General features: G+C 37.8%; 1 pseudogene; it reads left to right on the top strand.

The window, feature by feature from the left end:
- The first annotated feature begins 23,156 nt into the window (after nucleotides 1-23,156).
- The window catches only part of LOC136164235 (DNA primase small subunit-like), a 39,733-nt pseudogene continuing 39,209 nt past the window's right edge, over nucleotides 23,157-23,680 (top strand).

Raw genomic sequence — 23,680 nt, 5'->3', positions numbered from 1 at the left:
AGAATTTCCATTCAAACAGACTAACTTCATATCCCAAGGTTTTCTATATATCTTAGCTGCAGAGAAAATAGAAAGGAAGGCGTATGTGAGCAAAATTAGATATAATGAGCTTTATTCCACTTTCTGAAAATACTCCTAAGACACCTAACAGCTATAAGAGTGGACAATCAGATTTCTTCCCCTGGGTTTTTCTGCTGCACAGGTAAATTTTCTTCAGAGTCTCTAAAGACTCAAATGCTGCAGAATTCAAAGAAATCTCACCTATTAAGAAGAAATTAATATAAGCATTGCTGTTGTTGTTTAGTCACTAAGTCGTATCTGACTCTTTGTGACCCCATGGACTGCAGCATGCCAAGCTTTCCTGTCCTTCACTGTCTTCCGGAGTTTGCTCAAATTCATGTCCACTGAGTTCGTGGTGCTATCCAACCATCTCACCCTGTCACCCCCTTCTTCATCCTCTATCACTTGCTCTTAATCTTCCCAACATCAGGGTCTTTGCTAATAAGTCTGCTCTTCACATCAGATGGCCTAAGTATTGGAACTTCAGCATCAGTCCTTCCAATGAATACTCAGGGTGAATTTCCTTTAGGATTGACTGGTTGCATCTCCTTACTGTCCAAGGGACCCTCAAGAGCCTTCTCCAAAACCACAATTTGAAAGCATCAGTTCTTTGGTGCTCAGCCCACTTTATGATCCAACTCTCACAACCATACATGACTACTGGAGAAACCACAGCTTTGACTAGATTGATCTTTGTTGGCAAAATTATGTCTCTGCTTTTTAACACTCTGTTTAGTTTTGTCATAGCCTTTCTCCCAAGGAGCAACCATCTTTTAATTTCATGGCTGCAATTACTGTCTGCAGTGATTTTGGAATCCAAGAAACTAAAATCTGTCACTGTTTCCATTTTTCCCCATCTGTTTGCCATGTAGTGATGGGACCAGATACTATGATCTTAGTTTTTTGAATGTTGAGTTTTAAGCCAGTTTTTTCACTCTCTTCCTTCACCTTCATTAAGAGGCTCCTTAGTTTCTCTTTACTTTCTGCCATTAGGGTGGTGTCATCTGCATCTAAGGTTGTTTATATTCCTCCTGCCAATCTTGATTCCAGCTTGTGACTCATCCAGCCTGGCATTTCACATGATGAAGGAAATGGCACCCCACTCCAGTATTCTTGTCTGAGAGATCTCATGAGCAGAGGAGCATGGTAGGCTACAGACCATGGGGTAGCAAGAGTCAGACATGACTTAGTGAACTAAACTACTACAACTAAACTAAACTACCACCACTCTGAATGTAAGTTAAATAAGGAGGGAGACCATATACAGTCTTGATGTACTCCTTTCCCAATCTTGAGCCAGTCCACTGTTCCATGTCTGATTCTACTCTTGCTTCTTGACCTGCCTACAGGTTTCTCAGGAGACAAGTGAGGTGGTCTGGTATTTCTGTTGCTTTAAGAATTTCCCACAGTTTGTTGTGATCCACATAGTTAAAGGTTTTAGCATAGTCCATGAAGCAGAAGTAGATGTTTTTCTAGAATTCTTTTACTTTTTCTATGATCCAGCAAATGTTGGCAATTTCATCTCTGGTTCCTCTGCCTTTTCTAAACCTACCTTGTACATGTGGAAGTTCTAGGTTCATATCTTGCTAAAGCCTAGCCTGAAGGATTTTGAACATTACCTTGCTAGCATGTGAAATGAGTGCAACTGTACGGTAGTTTGAACAGTCTTCAGCATTGCCATTCTTTGGGATTGTCACCACTGCTGAATTTTCAAATTTGCTGACATACTGAGTGCAGCACTTTAACAGTATACCTATATACAGATATATATGTATAAATATGTATATATTTATAGCTATATAATATACCTATATAACATATACCTATATAATATTATACCTACCTATATATATAATATGTCCATATAATATAAGCATACCTATACGATATTTTGACTTGCATCCCTACCCCAACACTAACTGAACATCACTAATATTGTCTCACTGCAACTGAAAAGAGGTGAGGAGAGGTGAACACTTTTTAATGGATTTTGCTCAGGGTGTGTGTATGTGTGTTTTCAGTCACTTCAGTCATCTCTAACACTTGGCAACTCTATGTACTGCAACGGCCAGGCTCCTCTGTCCATGGGATTCGCCAGACAAGAATACTTGAGTGGGTAGCTGTGCCCTCCTTCAGGGGATCTTTCCAACCCAGGTATCAAAACTAAGTCTCCTGCATCTCCTGCATTGTAGACATATTCTTTATCCACTGAGCCACCTGGGAAGGAAGCCCCTTTCTAAAGGTAGTTGATTCTAATCCAACTGAACAACTAATCAAGTATTACCATAACCTTTTTTTGTTGTTGTTAAAACAGAGAGAATATATCATTTCTTCTGAGTTATTTCACAGGAAATAAATTCTAAAATTTCACTTTATTTACTTTCCTTAAACATAATCTTAAAAAAGAGGAAATTTAGGAATTTAACCCCACCCATTTTCAGAGGCTTGTTCTAAAAATCTTTCCATTTTAACTTAACCTTTATGTCTTCTTTTTAAAAATACCCTAACAGCATTACTTTTCAAAATAACCCTGGAAACATAAAGTTACAAATTACTCAGTGGCTGCTTTGAGTGACTGTTTCCAACCCTGTCTCCCTTTCCTACAGATAGTGTGCAAAAATGTCACAGGTGCAGAAGACATTTCTTAACATCCGTAGTCCAAGAAAGAGGTTACAGGGCTGAGATGAAGAATTTACTGGAGAGCTGCATCTACTAGAAATCCACCCTCTAAAATGCCAGGGAAGGCTTCTCAAGGACAGTTGCTTCCTTGAAATCATTCTGCCACAAACTTGCCTGAGAGACAGATGCTCAGGTAAATGCTGACTACTGCTGCTGTGTTTGGTGAGAGGTGGACACCAGAGAAGGCATCCAGGCTGCGGGAGCTAGAGTTGAGTCAGGGGAAGCTGCATAAAGCTGTAGGAGCTGCCTGGGAACAAACCAGAACGAGAAAGCTCAACTCCTCCCTCCTTCAACGTCTCTCCAGCACCTTCCACTAACAATACTGGAAAAGGAAAACGCTATTCAGAGGATCCACATCTATTTTGGTAGAATAGGCAACAGTGAACTTGGAGCTGAGTGAATAAAAGAATAAGTGGAATAACTTTCTTCTGCATGTGTAATTTATATTATGTACAGATGGAAGTTACACCTCATGAGGCTCTCTGGCACCCAGGATTTCTCCCTCAATTTCCAAATATTCTGTCAACTTTTTAATTTTGTCCACTGTTAACCTGAGCTGATAAGGCTATGCCTTTTTGTTAATGGAGCTGAAAAGTGTGTTTGTAGGAGATGTATTCTGAGACAAAAAAAAAGAAAAGTCAAGCACTTGTAAATCTTACTTATCACCATATTTTTCAAAGGAAACCCTCCTATAGTTTCTGCCTGCTTTATTTAGTGTTTTGCTATTTCAAAGAGTTGAATCTGTTTAAAATATTTTTAAAAATTTTATAATAATTTTTGTGGGCGGTTTCACTGGACTACCTCAAATTGCCAGCATGACTAAAGGTCTGATTTTTTTTTAGAGTAGATTTTCAAGCAAAATAGATTTTCCCAGCATCTTTTTGTTCTTTGATTTGCAACAGAATCTGAAATGCCCAAGTGCTCCTGCCAGGTTATGAAATATTTACCAAGATGTGTGTTTGTGTTTTTCTAGAATGATTATTAAGACAGTCTCACTGGTTAATAATATTATTGTTAAGCAAGTAATTCAGTTCAGTTCAGTTACTCAGTTGTGTCCGACTCTTTGCGACCCCATTCATGGACTGCAGCATGCCAGGCCTCCCTGTCCATCACCAACTCCCACAGTTTACTCAAACTCATGTCTATTGACTCGGTGATGCCATCCAACCATCTCACCCTCTGTCGTCCCCTTCTCTTCCCTGCTTTAATATTTTCTAGCATCAGGGTCTTTTCAAATGAGTTAGCTCTTCACATCAGGTGGCCAAAGCATTGGAGTTTCAGCTTCAGCATCAGTCCTTCCAATGAACACCCAGGACTGGTCTCCTTTAGGATGGACTGGTTGGATCTCCTCACTGTCCAAGGGACTCTCAAGAGTCTTCTTCAACACCACAGTTCAAAAGTATCAATTCACTCAGCTTTCTTTATAGTTCAAATCTCACATCCATATGTGACTACTGGAAAAACCATAGCCTTGGCTAGACAGACCTTTGTTGGCAAGGTAATGTCTCTGCTTTTTAATATGCTGTCTAGGTTGGTCATAACTTTCTTTCCAAGGAGTAAGCGTCTTTTAATTTCATGGCAGTAATCACCACCTACAGTGATTTTGGAGCCCCCAAAAATAAAGTCAGCCACCGTTTCCACTCTTTCCCCATCTATTTGCCATGAAGTAATGGAACTGGATGCTGTGATCTTAGTTTTCTGAATGTTGAGCTTTAAGTCAATATTTTCACTCTCCTGTTTCACTTTCATCAAGAGGCTCTTTTATTCTTCACTTTCTGCCATAAGGGTAGTGTCATCTACATATCTTAGGTTATTGATATTTCTCCAGGCAATCTTGATTCTAGCTTGTGCTTCATCCAGCCCAGCATGTCTCACGATGTACTCTGCATATAAGTTAAATAAGCAGGGTGACAATATACAGTCTTGACATACTCCTTTCCTGATTTGGAACCAGTCTGTTGTTCCATGTCCAATTCTAACTGTTGCTTCCTGACCTGCACACAGATTTCTGAAGAGGCATGTCAGGTGGTCTGGTACTCCCATCTCTTTCAGAATTTTCCACAGTTTATTGTGATCCACACAGTCAAAGGTTTTGGCATAGTCAATAAAGCAGAAATAGATGTTTTTCTGGAACTCTCTTGCTTTTTCAATGATCCGGCGGATGTTGGCAATTTGATCTCCGGTTCTTCTGCCTTTTCTAAATCCAGCTTGAATATCTGGTAGTTCGTAGTTCACATATTATTGAAGTGTGGTTTGGAGAATTTTGAGCATTACTTTACTAGCATGTGAGATGAGTGCAACTGTGCAATAGTTTGAGCATTCTTTGGCATTGCCTTTCTTTGGGATTGGAATGAAAATTGACCAAGTAATTACCAGTCCTCTTAACAATTTGTGTTCCAGTTTCTTAACAATTTGTGTTCCAGTTTCATAGAAGACAGACTTCCCAGGTGGTTCAGGGGTAAAGAATATACTAGCCAATGAAGGAGACACAAAAGATGCAGGTTTGATCTCTGGGTCAAGAAGATCTCCTGGATTTGGAAATGACACCCCACTCCAGTATCCCTGCCTGGAAAATTTCATGGACACAGGAGTCTAGCAGGCTACAGGTTCATGGAGTAGCAAAGAGTTGGACATGACTGAGCACACATAACTGTCATGTCATGTCTTCACAGAAGAGATTAGTTTCTGGAAAGAGGCTGCCCCTTCAGGAACTACATTTTTAAACCTTTATTTCTCCTGGGACTATAGTCTTACCAAAAATATATAAGGGACCAAAGTGTGCCACATCTGGGCTAAAAAGGAAAGAAATACGTAGATGTTATGAACTCTCTTCTCTAATTAGAATTATCCATGACCATATATGAATGGCAGCACAATAAAATGGAAAGAGCATGCATTTTTTAATTGCTTCATGTACGGCTGCCCACTGAACCCATATTTGGGGATATAACATAAGAAAGAAATAAACTTCTAGAAGGATAAACTACTAAATTCTAGGATTTATTTGAATAGTAGCTGGTAACATCTTAAATACACCAACTCAAAAGTAATATTAAAGCTCCTGGAGGATGTAGATATACTGGTAAGATTATACTTGTGATCTTAACCCAAAAAAAAAAAAAAAAAAAAGGTAGTTTTTAGAGCTGACTGTGACTTTATCCAGTTTCTTAACTAGGTACATTAGACCTAGTACCTACATTTAAAACCCTTCAAATGCATGGAACTATTTTAAATACATACTATACACACAATACAATCTCAGCCACAAACTATTCTGTGACTTAAACTTTGGACCAGAAAGGAAGGGGGTAGAATTAAGAATAGATATTTCCAGAGAAATTACTCTATCTTCACTTTACAGGCATCATTTGCTATGTGTAATTCCCAGAATCTACAATTATGAAGACATTTTGATCTGCTTAATGATGTCTATATCCCCAAATTTTCCTTAATTAGTAGGAACACAGGAGACTGAAAGCATGGTGACAGGGTTTGCTTCCTGGATGCTAGAATGCTATTTATCTATCCAGAGTAAGGCAAGACCGCAGTTTGCTAACAGTCACTATGACTTAGGAATAAGGTACAGTCTCCTGCGGCTTCCCAGATGGCTCAGCAGTAAAGAATCTGCCTGCAAGGCAGGAAGTGCAGATTTGATCCCTGGGTCATTGGGAAGACCCCGTGGAGTAGGAAATGGCAACTCACTCCAGTATTCTTGCTTAGGAAATCTCATGGACCGAGGAGCTTGGCGGGCTATGGTTCATGGGGTTGCAAAAGAGCGGAAAACAACTTAGTGACTAAATGACAAGTCTCCAGTAAGAAGAAACCAGGCAAGGGCTAGGCAGATGGAGCCCTGAGCAACTTGATAGGACTTAGAGCAGAAGCCCTAAGTTATCACAGAAAAAAGAAGAACCATTAGCAATAGGAACAATGTGGCTGTAACAAATATGATGTAAGTAGAGTATTAGGCTGGAGTACACTACTGTGGTCTAAGAGCCATGTAGAGCATTTCTTCTCCTTCTAGCATTAGGGTTATAACCCCAACTTACTTGTCCTTAACCAAGTGGAAATAATTAACTTTAAAAATGTGATATTAAAAACAGAAATATATCAATTGTAGCAGGGCATTCTTTCTTAGCTTCCCTACTCTCCCTAGGCATTCTTTCTCTGCTTTTGCATAACCAATGACGGCTGCCCCACAAACATTAAGTGGTTAGAACAATTAGCAAAATACGTGTTGCAAGTAGCATCAACAGATGGAACTTCGAGATCACCGATAGCCAATACCTCTGGTAATGTTAGCACTGTAGAAAATTCTCTTTAATTATCAAAGCAGCACTATTAAAAAAAGAAACTAGTTATGATTTCCTCTTTTTTTCTTCTTCCTTATTGTAGAACATAGAACTGTTAACTGGGCAAAGAAAGCATAAGGGGGCAAGGCTACACTGTATATCCCATTGCAAACCACCTTCTTTCTATTTTTAACTGGAAACACAGGTTAAAAAGATGTGCTGATTTCTTCAGAACAACTAGCAAAGTGTATGGTATGCAGAGATGGAGGTGGGGAAGTTGGAGTTTATGGGCCTAAATATGCTTCCAACTGCTATAGCAAGTGAGTCCAAATACAACATATACTAACACATAGTGCATTCATCTAATATTCTAAATTTCATTTGCTAGAAAAGATGGGGTTCTGATTTATTAATGGATTTGGAAATGAGAAAAGCAGAATATTCAGGATGAAGGATGCTAATATCCAACACTAAACAGAACTGTGTTAGGAATGGAGCCAATGAGGACCAACGGGATGTGAAAAAAGGTCTTCTGGAAAACTATGACAATTACTCCCTTTATCTTCTAGAAATAATCCTTAAATTACCGTTTGTCCATTTTCTTTCACTGTAATGAATTAATCTGAAGCTTGGGGCTGACTCCCTGATCTTAATAACAATCTCACTTGAAAACCAACATGTGGAAAGAGAAAGAACCAAAATAGTTACTGAGGAAAAGAGTGAGAGACACTGAATTTCAGTTCAGTTCAGTTCAATCGCTCAATCGTGTCTGACTCTTTGTGACTCCATGGACTGCAGCATGCCAGGCCTCCCTGTCCATCACCAACTCCACGTGTTTACTCAAACTCATGTCCATCAGGCCGGTGACGCCATCCAACCATCTCATCCTCTGCCGTCCCCTTCTCCTCCCACCTTCAATCTTTCTCAGCATCAAGGTCTTTTTAAATGAGTCAGCTCTTCGCATCAGGTGGCCAAAGTATTAGAGTTTCAGCTTCAACATCAGTCCTTCAAATGAATATTCAGGGCTGATTTCCTTTAGGATGGACTGGTTGGATCCCCTCGCAGTCCAAGGGACTCTCAAGAGTCTTCTCCAACACCACAGTTCAAAAGCATCAATTCTTCAGTGCTCAGACTTCTTTACAGTCCAACACTCAACATCCATACATGACTACTGAAAAACCATAGCCTGAAAAACCTAGATGGATCTTTGTTGGCAAACACTGAATTTACTGTTAGTTATTTTAGACAACAATTAAGTTTATGAAAACAGTCTTACATTAGTTGTTCCTGAAAATATCTAAATGATAAAGTGGAAGTAATTTTTTTCGAAATACGACAGAGTTTTTCATAAAAGTATTTCTCTCTGTTTTTGTTCTCTCAAGTATGTGGGAGATCAGAGACCAAATCTTTTAAATTATTCTAGAGCTTGTCTTTGTTTTGTGGCTTTCCCTCTTATCACAGATAGATATCAAAACTAAGTGTATTCTTGATGCCAGAATGTGAAAAATTAATTTCTGCTGAAAATTGAACTTTGGACTTTCATATCTCAAACTTAAAAGCAGAAATTTTATCACTTCAGCAAAAGAAAATTTCTAATAGCTTTTTACCACTTATGTTGATGTTTCCTAAACAGGTCTACTGTCACAAAACAGGTAATATGATTCAGTTTTCTCTTCCAGGTATTATCATAGGCTTCATCTATATGTCACTTGAATTTGCAAACTGAAAAGGTGCTAAATATTATCTACACTGAATAGTGGAGTTCCTATTTATGAGAAGATGAACTACTATTGAAAAACCAATATATCATAGTCTATTTTGGTATTAACTTGACTTAATCTATCTAACTGTCATGAGGCTATTGATATATTGTACATGCTGAGACGGTTCTTTATTGGCTTCATCATACATCAAATCTGTGTACCACAGAAATCTATTTGTGGATTTAAAAACAAAATATCTGTCTACTGAAATATTAAAATGCAAAATACTCTTCCAGGAACAGAGGAATAAGGAAGTGGATACATAGGAATATGTTTGCAGAAATGAGAATAAGATAAAGTCCTTGCCAACAAGAAAAGATAATAGGTTGATGTAGACGGTGAGGAAAATGATACTTAAAAATAAAAGACAAAACTGTGTCTGCTTTTTACTATTTTTGTGTCTAGCTGAATTTTTAAATTTATCTTTGTATGGTTTAGTACAGACAGCTAGAGTCGATAGTTTGAATAGGAAAATGTTATATATTATGTTCATTTTAATTAACATCACACTGAAATGTATAACAGTGGAGTATCCTCCTAGTTTTGACATATAACTACTTCTAAGCTTCAGAAGTAACTGTAGAAAAACAGAAAATAGGAGAATCTTTTTTAGTTGGTGTACTTTTTTTTTTGCTTTAAAGAAATTTAACTATAATTACAAAAAAGGGGCTTCATTAAATTTTCTATGATTATATAAACTTCAACTCTGTTTTACATATATATAATGAATACAATACATATATGTATAATTGAATCACTTTGCTATACACTTTAAACTAACACAGCATTGTAAATTAACTATACTTCAATAAATAAGTAACATATATTTAAACCTCTCTACATCAGGCATTATTCTAAGGACCAGGGATACAGCAGTAAACAAAATACCATCCCTACTATCATACAACATCTACTCTAGTTGTGGGGAGACATACAATAAAAAATAAACATAAATAAAGCAATATAGGGAGTAAATACTGCAACACAGAAAACAGAAAGAAGCAAACAGGGTTAAATAAACGGAGAAAGGTATGTTTCGAACTGTGTAGTTAGATATGGCCTCAGGTGAGGCAGTATTTGAAAAAAACATGTGTAATCATAGAGCAAGAACTATCTGGGTAAAAAGCATTCCAAGGAAGAAGCATGGCAAATGCAAATAACTTGATGTGGCATTGTTAATGTTATATCCAACAAACAACGGAAACAGAACCTGAACGACTGAAACACAGCAACTAAGAAAAGGAAAGTGGTAGGAGACATAGTCAGAAAGTTCGAAGGCCAGAACATATATGGCCTTTTAATGGTTATTGTAAGGCCACTGGATTTTATTGTCAGTGAAAAGGAAGGCCACTGATGTAGTTTAAAGAGGGTAACATGATCTCAATGACATTTTGAAAGGATTTCTCTAGATGCGATCATGGAGAAAACTATAAATTGTAATGAATGGAAACAGGAAGACTAGATGGGAGACTAATGAAATAGTACAAGTAGGAGATGATTGTGGGAAACGCCAGAGAGTAGGGAGTTGTCTGACTCTGGATATTTACATATAAGAACACATTTCTCCCAAAATGTATGAACATTGAAAAAGAAGATTTTTTTTCTGGTTTTGACTACACACAAGTTTCAAATGCTTTAAAAAGTAAAAATGCAAATCCCCTCTCCCTACCAATTTTTATATTCTTAAAGGATCACAATACTTATTTTGTGGCTACTCTGAAAAAGGAAAGGGTTTTTAGGGCAGTGAAATGACTCTGTAATGGTAAATGTGAGTGATAGTTCCTTAGTTGTGTCCAAATCTTTGCCACCCCGTGGACTATAGCCTACCAGGCTCCTCTGTCCATGGAATATGGACAAGAATACTCTCTAGGCAAGAATACTGGAGTGGGTTGCAAGAATACTGTGGATCAAACCCACAGAAAGTACAATAACAAGAAAAAACTCTAATGTAGACTATGAACTCTGAGTGATAACGATGTACCAGTGTAGGTTCACCAACTGCAATAATTGCCCCACTCTTGTGGGCAGTGTTGAAAATATGAGAGAATATATATGTATTGAGGAACGTAGCAAGTGAGAAATCTCTACTTTTCACTCAATTTTCTCAGTAGAGAAAGTATAGGTTTTTTTCAACAAATGGCACTACTCTCAGTGAATTTAAAGTTCTTACTTTGTCATGGAAAGAATTTGAAGATGAAACAGGGAGGTTAAGAAACTAAAATGAAAATTTATTTCAGCAAGAATATGCTCTCAGAAGCTTCCCTGGAGGCTCAGCTGTAGAGTCCACCTGCAATGCAGGAGACGTGGGTTCGATCCCTGGGTTAGGAAGATCCTCTGGAGAAGGAAATGGCAACCCATTCCAGTATTCTTGCCTGGAAAATCCCATGGACAGAGGAGTCTGGCAGGCTACAGTTCATGGGATCACAAAAGAGTAAGACATGACTTAGCGACAAAAAAAAACCCTAACAACAAACAACGCTTTCAGAGGGAAAGACAGGCACACAGGTCAGCAGGGCTGCCCTGGGTTTCTTTGGCAAGCTGGTCATGTTGTTGTTGTTCAGTCTCGTCTGAAACTCTTTGAGACCTCTTGGACTGTAGCACACCAGGCTCCTCTGTCCTCCACTATCTCCTGGTTATGAAGGGCATACAAATGAAGAGGCAGAATATTCACTGGGGAAGGAGGAGTTTGGGGGTTATACTCCTTGATTTTCATCCCAGCTCCATCTTCCCAAGGGAAGGAGGGATTTTTGTCCTTGTTTAGCTTAGATCAGAGTGACATGGCATAGGTGCATGACGGGTACTTCTTATCTTCAAGGCTAATGTTCTTGTAATGAGAGCATAATGAGCAACAGCTTACATTCCGATGCAGGAGGTTCCCACCTTTTCCCACCTTTCTTTGTCTGCCTCCAGGACACGTATCACCCAAACTGTGCAGTTTCCTGTAAACCTGGAGATTCCTGCTCTTCTTTGCCCATGGACCCCCACTACTTACAAGATGTGTGACTTCCTGCCACCTGGCCCTTGCCTGCAATTCTCTGCTCACATCTAGTTACCTACCTGCTGTAACCATACTGGAACAATAGAACATCCACAGGCAAAAGATCAAACTTTGTTCCATACTTTGCATCATACATAGAAGCTAAGTCAAATGGATAATAAGATATAAACACATAGAACCAAAGTTCTAGAAAAACATCCTTAATCATCAGGGTAACGTTTTGCTGTTTGTCGTCGTTTAGTCACTACGTGGTTCCCAACATTTTTGTGACCCCATGAACTGTAGCCCACTAGGCTCCTCTGTCCACGGGATTTCCCAGGCAAGAATACTGGAGTGGGTTCCCATTTCCTTCTCCAGGGGATCTTCCTCACCCAGGAATCGAACCTGCATTTCCAGCACTGGCATGGGGATTATTTGGATTATTTGCCACTGAGCCATCCAGGAAGACCCCACGGTAACTTACTCTAAACTAAAATGTGAAGTGTGATAGAACAAATAATTTCACAGTTTGTATGGAATTACAAAAAAACCTCGAAGAGCCAAAGCAATCTTGAGAAAGAAGAATGGAACTGGAGGAATCAACCTGCCTGACTTGAGGCTCTACTACAAAGCCACAGCCATAAAGACAGTATGGTACTGGCACAAAGACAGAAATATAGATCAATGGAACAGAATAGAAAGCCCAGAGATAAATCCACGTACCTGTGGACACCTTATCTTTGACAAAGGAGGCAAGAATATACAATGAAGAAAAGACTTTAACAAGTGGTGCTGGGAAAACTGGTCAACCACTTGTAAAAGAATGAAACTAGAACACTTTCTAACACCATACACAAAAATACACTCAAAATGGATTAAAGATCTAAATGTAAGACCAGAAACTATAAAACTCCTAGAGGAGAACATAGGCAAAACACTCTCTAACATAAATCACAGCAGGATCCTCTATGACCCACCTCCCAGTGTAATGGAAATAAAAGCAAAAACAAACAAATGAGACCTAATTAAACTTAAAAGCTTTTGCAAAGGAAACTATAAGCAAGGTGAAAAGACACCCTTTAAAATGGAAGAAAATAATAGCAAATGAAGCAACTGACAAAGAATTAACCTCAAAAATATACAAGCAACTCCTGCAGATCAATTCCAGAAAATTAAGCAATCCAATTAAAAAATGGGCCAAGGAACTAAACAGACATTTCTCCAAAGAAGGCATACAGATGGCTAACAAACACATGAAAAGATGCTCAACATCACTCATCATCAGAGAAATGCAAATCAAAACCACAATGAGGTACCATCTCATGCCGGTCAGAATGGCTGCTATCCAAAAGTCTATGAACAATAAATGCTGAAGAGGGTGTGGAGAAAAGGGAACCCTCTTATACTGTTGGTGGGAATGCAAACTACTACAGCCACTGTGGAGAACAGTGTGGAGATTCCTTAAAAAACTGGAAATAGAACTGCCATATGACCCAGCAATCCCACTGCTGGGCATACACACTGAGGAAACCAGATCTGAAAGAGACACGTGCACCCCAATGTTCATTGCAGCACTGTTTACAATAGCTAGGACATGGAAGCAACCTAGATGTCCACTGTCAGACAAATGGATAAGAAAGCTGTGGTACATATACACCATGGAATATTACTCAGCTATTAAAAAGAATGCATTTGAATCAGTTCTAATGAGGTGGATGAAACTGGAGCCTATTATACAGAATGAAGTAAGTCAGAAAGTAAAACACCAATACAGTATATTAACACATATATATGGAATTTAGAAAGATGGTAACAATGACCCTATATGTGAGACAGCAAAAGAGATTTAAAGAACAGACTGCTAGACTCTGTGGGAGAAGGCCAGGGTGGGATGATTTGAGAGAATAGCATTGAAACATGGATATTATTATATGTGAAATAGATGACCAGTCCAGGTTTGATGCATGAGGCAGGGTGCTCAGGACTGGTACACTGGGATGACCCTGAGGGATGGGATGGGGAGGGAGGTGGGAGGGAGGGTCAAGATGGGGAACACATGTACACCCATGGCTGATTCATGTCAATGTAAGGCAAAAACCATCACAATATTGTAAAGTAATTAGCCTCCAACTAAAAAAGAAAAAAGTGAATCAGAACTCCTGAGCTCCTGTCCCCTAACAGATCAACTACTCCAACCAACTTCATTAGAACTCTGGAAGACAATCAAAGGTTTACAGCAGCCAAACATACGTTAAATTAAGAAAAAACAGCTTTAAATGGTAGGAAAACTTTGTGGTGCTTTTATTTGCCCTTCCCCCGCCACCTCCCTGGCTTGGCAGCAGTCTGGACGATGGAAATCTTACATTTCCAGTGTGAGAACTTAATCCTTGCTGTGGTGGGAGCAAGCTGTCCTTATTCTTACATTACTGCTTATATCTGCTTTAACCTGTCGGTGGCTACATGAAGGACTACCAGAAGGCACTAGCCTATGTCTCATTTGAAGAACTAACTCAAGCCTGGAAAGTAGGGAAACTGCTCAAAACCACTCAAAAATGGACACACTCTGCAGCAAAAGATTACAGCTGAGACACACAGCAGATGTCTAGGAGGAAAAACAGGGAGTTCTTTGGGAAAGCAAGGTATTCAAAAGCACACTAATATGAAGAAATTCACAAAGCCACGTGCATGTCCAGTGCAAGATGAATGCTCAAAAACATCTGAGATAACCCTAAGCTTTTTCCTTTCTCTTTTACATAGGCTCAGTGTAAACTTTTACATAAGCCCAGTGTAACCTAGGTATTAAAGGAACACTCTAGTGCAGAAGTAATCTGCAAAGACTGGGAGAAGAGGGAGATTTTGTCTGCTGTTTCAGTTCCTGGCATTCAAGGAACTTGTCAAAACAGTAACTGAACATAAGCTACCAACACACTTCAGTGACCAAAACATGCAAGGAATACAGTCTCTGAAAATAGTAAAAATCATTAAACAAATGGATTATTACAGCTTTCAATAAGCACAATAGCAGCAAGTCTTAGAAAAAGTGGAGAATCTGATTTCCAGTGCTACTACATTATGGTATTTAAATATCTAGATTTTTAAAGATCACAATACACAAATAAACAAGAAAGTATGGCCCACTTAAAGGAACAAAATGAAGTGAGAGAAACACCCGTGAGGGATTCAGGAACACTGGGCTTAACAGTCACAGACACTACAAGTGTCTCTCACTAGTAGTATTTTCAACAGCAGTATTTCTACCAAGTCTTGTCAACAAATAATGTCACTCGCAATCCAACTCAACAAGGGTTCGGTCACTAGCCACTATAGTCACTGACTCTCAACACATCCTGAAAGGAGTTCATGGAGGAGACCAGGAATGAGGCATTCTGTGCTCTGGGGAAAAAAATATCTGGAGACCTTCAGAGAGTTAGTTTCAGAAAAACACTTTATGGAGCCAATCTCTTGCATACTTAATTTCCTTCTCATATCTAATCATTTCTCATACCCAATTTCTTTCACACACATAGGAAAGCACTAAAAGCATTAATAGAGACATTGCTCCTCATGACTAGCAATAACCTCCCAGTGAGATGGATGCTTGATTGCACACACTGCATTCACCAAAATCATATATATACTGATCCCCCTCCTCGCACCTCTGTAGGCAGTTCCTCAAAGCTATGGGAGAGTTTGTCTCCAAGGCTATAGTCTTCATTAAGCCCCAAGTAAAACTGAACTCACAACTCTGAGATGGTGCATTTTTTTTTTTTTTAATCAACAGTCTGCTTAAGATGGCTGAGGTAGTCTCAAAACAATACAGGTCTTTCCACCATGTTCTCAGTTCATCCTAAGTCCTCATAGACAGTGTTTAACATGCGTAATTCTATCATAGTTCAAGGCAATATAGGCTTTTTTATACCATACTCATTAAAACTTTCAAGCCTTTGCCCAATGCCCAATTTCAAAGCCAACTTCATTTAGGTAGTTGTTACAGTAACAGCTGACTTTCAAGTGCTAAAATCTGTATCAGAATTTTGTTACTGTTACAACAAATAAGCAAAAATGTAATGATTTTAAAAATACAAATATCTCTCTAACAGTTTTGGAGATCAAAAGTCTAAAATCAAGGTGGTGGTAGGGCTGCATTTCTTCCAGAGACTTAAATATTTATTCTTTTTCCTCTTTTCTAGTTCCTTGAGCCCACCCTGGCTGCTATCCCCATCCCTCCACCTTCCAAAGGCATCCTTTAAACCTCTGGTTTTGTTGACATAGCTCCTTTTTTCGGACTTTGACCCTTTTGCTCCCTTTTAAAAGATCCCTTGTAATTACATTGGTCCTTCCCACATAATCCAGGATAATTTTCCTATCTCAAGATCATTAACTTATATTTATAAAGTCCCTTTATCCCTCTAAAGTAATATCTACATAAGATCCAGGGATTATGACACAGATATCTTTTGAAGACCATTATTCAGCCTATCACATTTAGCCATCAGGGAAATGCATATCCAAATCACAAGGAGATACCACTTTATACCCATAAGGATCCTATCATCAAAAATACAGATAATAATATTGACAAAAATATGGTGAAATTAGAACTCGTATTCACTGTTAGTCTGAATGTAAAAAGGTGCAGGCCTTTTAGATTACAGTCTGGCAGTTCCTCAAAAGGTTAAACATAAAGTCTCCGTATGACCCAGCACTGTGGGATCTGAAAGACTATGTCTACAAAAAAACTTGTAAGCAAGTGTTCACATCAGCATTATTTATAACAGACTAAAGTTAGAAACAACCCAAATGTGCATCAACTGATGAAAGAAGAAACAAGATGTAAAGACCCACACAATAGAATATTATTCAGCAATAAAAGTAATGAAGTACTGATATATGCTGTAACATGAGTGAATCTTGATATCATTATGCCAAGTAAAAGAAGCCAGTCACAAAAGACCACATATTGCATGATTCCATGTATGATTCCATCTCCAGTATAAACAAATTTATAAAGACAGAAAGTGAATTTGGGTTTGTCTAGGAATGGGTTAGGGTAGAATAGGGAATTACTTTCAATGAGTTTAGGGTTTCTTTGGGAGAGCACTAAAATGTTTAAATTTGGATTGCGGTGGTTGTTGCATAACTCTATCAATAAACTAAAAAACACTGAATTGGTAACTTTAAAATGGGTGATTACTTGGCATATGAATTTTATCTCAATAAAGCTTTTACAAAAAAACTAAATTAAAAAAAAAAACCCACTTCATTAAAATGCTCACTGAAAGTATTTCAGGATTTTCCCACTCAATAGAGGAACATAAACAATGTGGTCTAATTAAATGGTGTGCAAACATGAGTGCATCACTTGGAAAATTCAGAAAAACACAGAGCCTTGAGCTTTTCATTTCACTGATGATAATTAGACTGCTTTAAAGAAATCTATTGTTTAAATAACCTTCATTTCCTCCAAAATCAGCACAAATTGTCATTCACCAACAGCTAGGTAAATTAATATTAGTTTAATATTTTACTGCTGCTATTGATATTCTGCTAGATGCACAATAGAATAATATATGATTAGTATAAATAAATATTTGTTTAATGTGTAAGCAAATGATAACTAATCATTAAAGGGCATGCAAATTAATGTCTTGTTATCTCTTTTCAAGGCTTTCTAGGTTGCTCAGATGGTAAAGAATCTGACTGCCGATGCAGGAGACTCAGGTTCGATCCCTGGGTTGGCAAAATCCCCTAGAGAAGGAAATACAACCCACTCCAGTATTCTTGCCTGGGGAATTCCATGGACAGAAGAGCCTGGCACACTATAGTCCATGGGGTCACCAAAGAGTTGAACACAACTTAGTGACTAAACAATAGTAACAACATCCCTTTTCAAAATTTCCTATTAATATTTCCAGCTGAAAGTTTAGGTTTAACTGAGATATTAGGATCTTAAAATGCATATCCCAAATAAATAAATCAGTTTGTAGAAATACTAGTATAGATGTGGAAAACTATGGATTATTACATTTTATTTTACATAAAAGTTATCTTTATTTTCCATATCTCTTATTTTGTATCTTTCAGGAAGCCAGTCATTAGCAATAAAATGAAACTGAACTATTAGCTATTTATGACTCTTCCTCCTCATGCTTATGTATTGGTCCCACTGTTTCAACTCTATGTTCCAAAAGAAACATCTAGTCTTTATGTTCAATTAAAACCTCCTATTATCTTTACTTCATATCCATTAACTCATTTAAAATACATCAGCTATCTCATAGTGTTATCAGGCACTTTTTTTCCCCCTATACAATATGAGAAAAGCATGACCCCGTCTGTAAAAGAAGTAAATAAGGAGTTAAGTAAACTGCGGTGTGTTTACACAGTGATGCGCTGTAGAAGTGACTGCGGTCAGGGAAACAGAGGTTAGAGGTTTAACAAAATAGAAATTCTCGAGCTGTGTCATGAAGAAGGACGAGTTTGCCACTGTGCCGGAGAGGTATGGCAGGGTATCTCAAGCATAAAGACCAGCACAGATAAAGGCAGGGAAATATTGAAATTTATAGAAAAGCTTTTTAATTTTATTTTTTAATAGAATTGCATTTTTACTTCTGCTTCCAAGAAGACAGAGCAGAAGCACTTTATCTATTGCTTCCGCTGTGTACAACAAAAATCCTTAAATTATGGACAAAATAAACATAAGGAAACTATGAGATGTGGGGAGAAGGCAGAGACCTTGATTAGAGACCCGTGGTTCGATCCCCTGTTTGGGAAGATCCCCTGGAGAAGGAAATGGAGACCCACTCCAACATTCTTGCCTGGAGAATCCCAAGGACAGAGGAGCCTGGTGGGCTAGAGGCCATGGGGTCGCAAAGAAACAGATATGACTTAGCAATTAAACAACAACAATATGAACAACTCTACACACATAAATTTGACAACTTACAAGAATTTCTCAAATAACACAAACTAGAATAAGTTATCAGACATGAAATTGATTATTTAACAACCCAATACTTATTACAAATTCATTTTATAATTTTGAAATACCCCAAAAAAGAAATATCCAGGCTCAGATGAATTCAATGGAGAATTCTAACAAATTTTTAAAGAAGAATTAACTCCAGTAATACAAAGCCTCTTCTAGAATATAAAAGAGAAGGGAACACGTCTCAATTTTGTCATACCAGTATTGTTGTTGTTCAGTTGCTAATTCTTTTATCCAATTCTTTTATCTAGTGCAATATGCAAGAAATGTTTTTTTTCCCCTTAAAAAGGTGTATAGATCAGAAATAAAGAAATAAAAGCATCCCTATTTGCAGGTGTCATGATTGTTTACATAGAAAAACTCAAGGAATGTACCCCCCCCCCAAAAAAATCCTAGAACTAAAAAATGAGTTAAGGCAAACTGCAGGATACAAGAGAGCCATAAAAATAATTGTGTTTCTATACACCAACAAGATTACTTCTCAGACTTCCCAGGAGGTGAGGACAAGGAGACAGCTATGATGTCTCCTTGTGACTGCTCTCCCTTTGGGGAAAGACCTGCCCAGAGGATGCTGTTCCTTGACAAAAAAACACAAAGGAAAGCAAACAAGTGAAGTGAGAGGGGGAAAAGGAGAGAGAGATGGAAAAAAAAGCTTGCAGAGACAGATCACTTGGCAACCAACCTTAAGAGAAGATTAATCCTCTGAGTAATCACAGAGACAGAGAGAGAAAAGGTAGGGGTGGGGTGTGGGTAGATGGGAATAGATTTGTATTAAGGAAGCTTGCTCTGTACTTTGAAATGCAAACTGAAAAAGAAAGACTAGTATTATTTATTTCACAATCACTCCCTGACTTGAATCAAAAAAGACACAAAACAGTTTTCCTCCCTACTGATTATATCAACTTTTAAATTGCATTTATTGCTATTTTTTTAATCCAGAAAATGTGTATTGAATGTCTGTTATGTGCCGGAAAAGTATTCTTGATAGAGCATTGAACAAAACAAGAAATTCTCCACACTCATGCAGCTTAAATTCTAGCTGGAAAGATATAGAAATAAACAAACCAATAGCTAAACAAATAAGCAAACAGAATGTCACACATGGCATAAATGCTAAAAAAGAGAAATAAAGGAGCAATGTACATGGGAAATTAGTATTTTCATTAGGGTAGTCAGGGAAAATGACTTATCCTCAAATTAATTCATGCTAATGGTAGGAGATTTTTAACAAATAAAGATGAACAGAATGAAAAGCTGAGACTTCCTATTTTATGACCTAAGGTCCCATCACTTCATGGCAAATAGATGGGGAAACAATGACAGACTTTATTTTCACGAGATCCAAAATCACTGTGAACGGTGACTGCAGCCATGAAATTAAGAGCTACTTGCTCCTTGGAAGAAAAGCTATGATAATCCTCGACTGTGTATAAAAAGCAGAGACAGTACTCTGCCGACAAGGGTCTGTACAGTCAAAGTTACGGCTTTTCCAGCCGTCATGTATGGATGTGAGAGACGGACCATAAGGAAGGCTGAGCACCAAAGAATTAATGCTTTCAAACTGCAGCTTGGAGAAGACTCTTGAGAGTACCTTGGACTGCAAGGAGATCCAACCAGTCCATCCTAAAGGAGATCAGTCCTAAATATTCATTGGAAGGACTGATTCTGAAGCTGAAGCTCCAATACTCTGGCCACCTGATGCAAAGAGCCAACTCCTTGGAAAAGACTCTGATGCTGGGAAAGATTGAAGGCCGGAGGAGAAGGGGGTGACTGAGGATGAGATGGTTGGATGGGATCACCAACAAAATAGACATGGGTTTGATCAAGCTCTGGGAGATAATGGACAGGGAAGCCTGGCCTGCTGTAGTCCACGGAGTCACAAAAGTCAGACACAACTGAGCGATTGAACAACAAAGGATAGAAAACCTGTGCTAGTATATTTCATAGAGATATATATATAATTTTTTTAATGTGGTGCATGGTTCTATTGTTTGAAACATCTGTTCTGTCCATCCTTCAATAAGATGATTCTACCTTTCCACTCACTGTCTTGTTACTTACAGCGCAATCCCCCATGGGCAGAGGAGCCAGGAGGGCCCCAGTCCATGGGGCCGCAAAGAATTGGACACTACGGAGCAAACCAGCGCAGCACAATACAGGGTCACAGGTCACCTCCTCCCTCACTGTCATCCTTTACCTCCGTCAGCCAGTGAGGTGTATGCAGTAACCGTTTGCTCTGGTTCTGAGAGAGGCTTGAAGAAACCTCCCCTGTTTCTGCCAGATTTTTGGTACTATTCTGCCATGAGAATGGCTGAGCACAAATAGAAGCTAATTTTTGTATAGTAGGTCCCGAGGTAAAAACTATCTTGAATAGAGTCACAGAAAAGAAGTGTTACTAATGGAAATTGTGTTACTATATCATGAAAATGAGAAAGCTAATAGATATGCATATAAAATGTATTTCAGAAATGAAGTTATATAATAAACTTTGCTTTATTTAGTAAATTTTCATGAAGCCAAACAGGATGACTAGTATATTCTTTTCCAATTATTTCCTATGTTTTAAATTACAAATAATACAAGCACTTTAGTTTCAAAACTTAACAGATATGAAGTTAAAAGTGAAATTTCGTAGTACACTTTCCCAAACTTTGACAATCCCAACGAATCCTCCAGATAATGTTATTAAGAATGTATAGCATATTCTTCTGTGAGTATATGACCCTTCTTCCTGTCTCTTTCACACATTCAAACACACTTATAAAATAGGATAGTAGCATCAGACATAATATTTTGAGTGTTGTTTTTGTGTCTGAGTGTCAATGTGTTTGTGTATCACTGATTATGTCACAGTAACCTTTGCAAATCAGTATGACTGTAAAGGATATCTCATTACTTTTAGCTGCATTTCATGTTCTGAATGTAACATAATTAATTTAATTACTTTATTATTTATATAAATGTAAAATATATCTAAATTTTGCAACTGCAAATAAATCTGAAAATGAATTTTTATGTATACTATTTACTAGTGTTAGAAGATAGTCTTCAAGTGGACAAGGACTATATATTTTCTAAAATACTATTTTTTCTGCTTGCATATTATGCTATTGCACATGTAATTTATCAAAAATGCCATCTAAATGATCGTTTACTTTTACAGAGTTTTCCACAGCATTTTACTAGTGTGCACAAAACTACTATGAGCATTACAATACTTTAATTACAATGAAATTCTTAATTATCTCATGAATCTAATTACAAATGCCAGCAACATAAAGTTCTAGAATTGTGATCAGCATTGTCATAGTATTTTCTAGTAAGTTATTACCATTGGCACTGGTGAGATTAGCCACTTCAGATACTTGTCAACACTGGTTGTTGCGACTTGATACAGAATTAATATGATTTACCTGTTTTCCATTTCTGTCATTAGAATAACTATGCTACACTGTCTTTTAAAATACAGGTAATATACACACTGTGATTATATCTATATTCACTCAAGTGAAATAACTAGAAAAAGGACAGAACGAGTATATATTCTCTTAGTGGACTGGAACCTATGTATCAGCAGTGTATGTGGAACACAAAACTTGTCACCCTTTTTAAAGGCTTAGCACATTTTAAATATTTTCTGCAGCTTTCTTGAGCTATAATTGATGTACAATAAACTTTACATATTTAACTGTACAATTTGATAAGCTGTGACATTTATACAAACCCAAGTAACCATCACAACGACTGAAATAATAAACATCACCATTATCTTCACAGTTTCTTTTTGCCCTTTCATAATCCTTCCTTTATCACATCTTCTACCCATTCCCCAGGAAAATACTTATTTTCTTTCTATATTTGTTTCCAATTTCTACAGTTTTATACAAATTGAAAAACATACTATCCATTCTTTTTTGTCCACTGTTTCATTCCTCACAATTATTTAGAGATTAATTAAATGGTTGGATGCATTAATAATTTGTTCCTTGTCCTTGTTAAATATGAATATATCACTATTTGTTTATCCACTCATTGATTAATGGATATTTGGTTCTATTATTACAAAGTTTCTACAAAATATTTGTATATACAAATATTTTTGTGGTTGCATTTTTCATTTATGCAGAGTAAATAGCTAATAGGTGGGTGATACAGTACTCATGTGTAGCTTTTTACAAATTGCAAACTATTTTTCAGATTGCCTCATTTTACATTCCATCAGTTGCCAAATCCTCTACTGCAGCCTCAGCTTTGGAATCACCTGAGCTTGTCATGGCAGCCCCACAGTTCGTAAGTCAAGATTCACACCATATAGGAATTAAGAGCCTCTTAGGAAGGAGAAACAACAAGGTCGGCTTCAGCGGAGCCAAAGGACCTACCATGTTCACTTTATTACGACCATGCTTCGGGCTGGTACTAGGCAACTTTTGAGAGCTCCTTCTACCAGGAAACTGAAAGGTAAACCTGGAATAGTGTAACCTATCCTCAACACATCTAACATTCCTAGATGCTACCCTCAACAAACAATGGAAACATGGAGATGAAAATTGCAGAAACACAAGTTTGATGTCTTTTTGCTCTCCTCTCTTTCTCTTCTTTCCTTTTACCAAATCACTCATAGGTGGAGAAATGAGCTATTTCACTGCATTTGACCCTGTCCTTCTAACATAACAAGATGCCTTAAGGCTCTGCTGTATAAGGGGAATTATGCCTGATCCAAATCCGATTCTGTGAGGACTCCCATCAGAGACAACCACTATCATGAATTTAGTGTTTATTTCCTAACAATGTTTTATACTTTAACATATACATGGGCTTCCCTGGTGGCTCAGACTATAAAAAATCTGTCTGCAATGCAAGAAACCTGGGTTTGATCCCTGAATTGGGAAGATCCCCTGGAGAAGGGAATGGCAACCCACTCTAG

The sequence above is a fragment of the Muntiacus reevesi genome, chromosome 3, assembly GCF_963930625.1.
Source record: "Muntiacus reevesi chromosome 3, mMunRee1.1, whole genome shotgun sequence".
In the NCBI taxonomy this organism is placed as follows: domain Eukaryota; kingdom Metazoa; phylum Chordata; class Mammalia; order Artiodactyla; family Cervidae; genus Muntiacus; species Muntiacus reevesi.
Note: the sequence above shows the minus strand (reverse complement) of the source record. Positions and strands in the feature narration are given on the sequence as shown.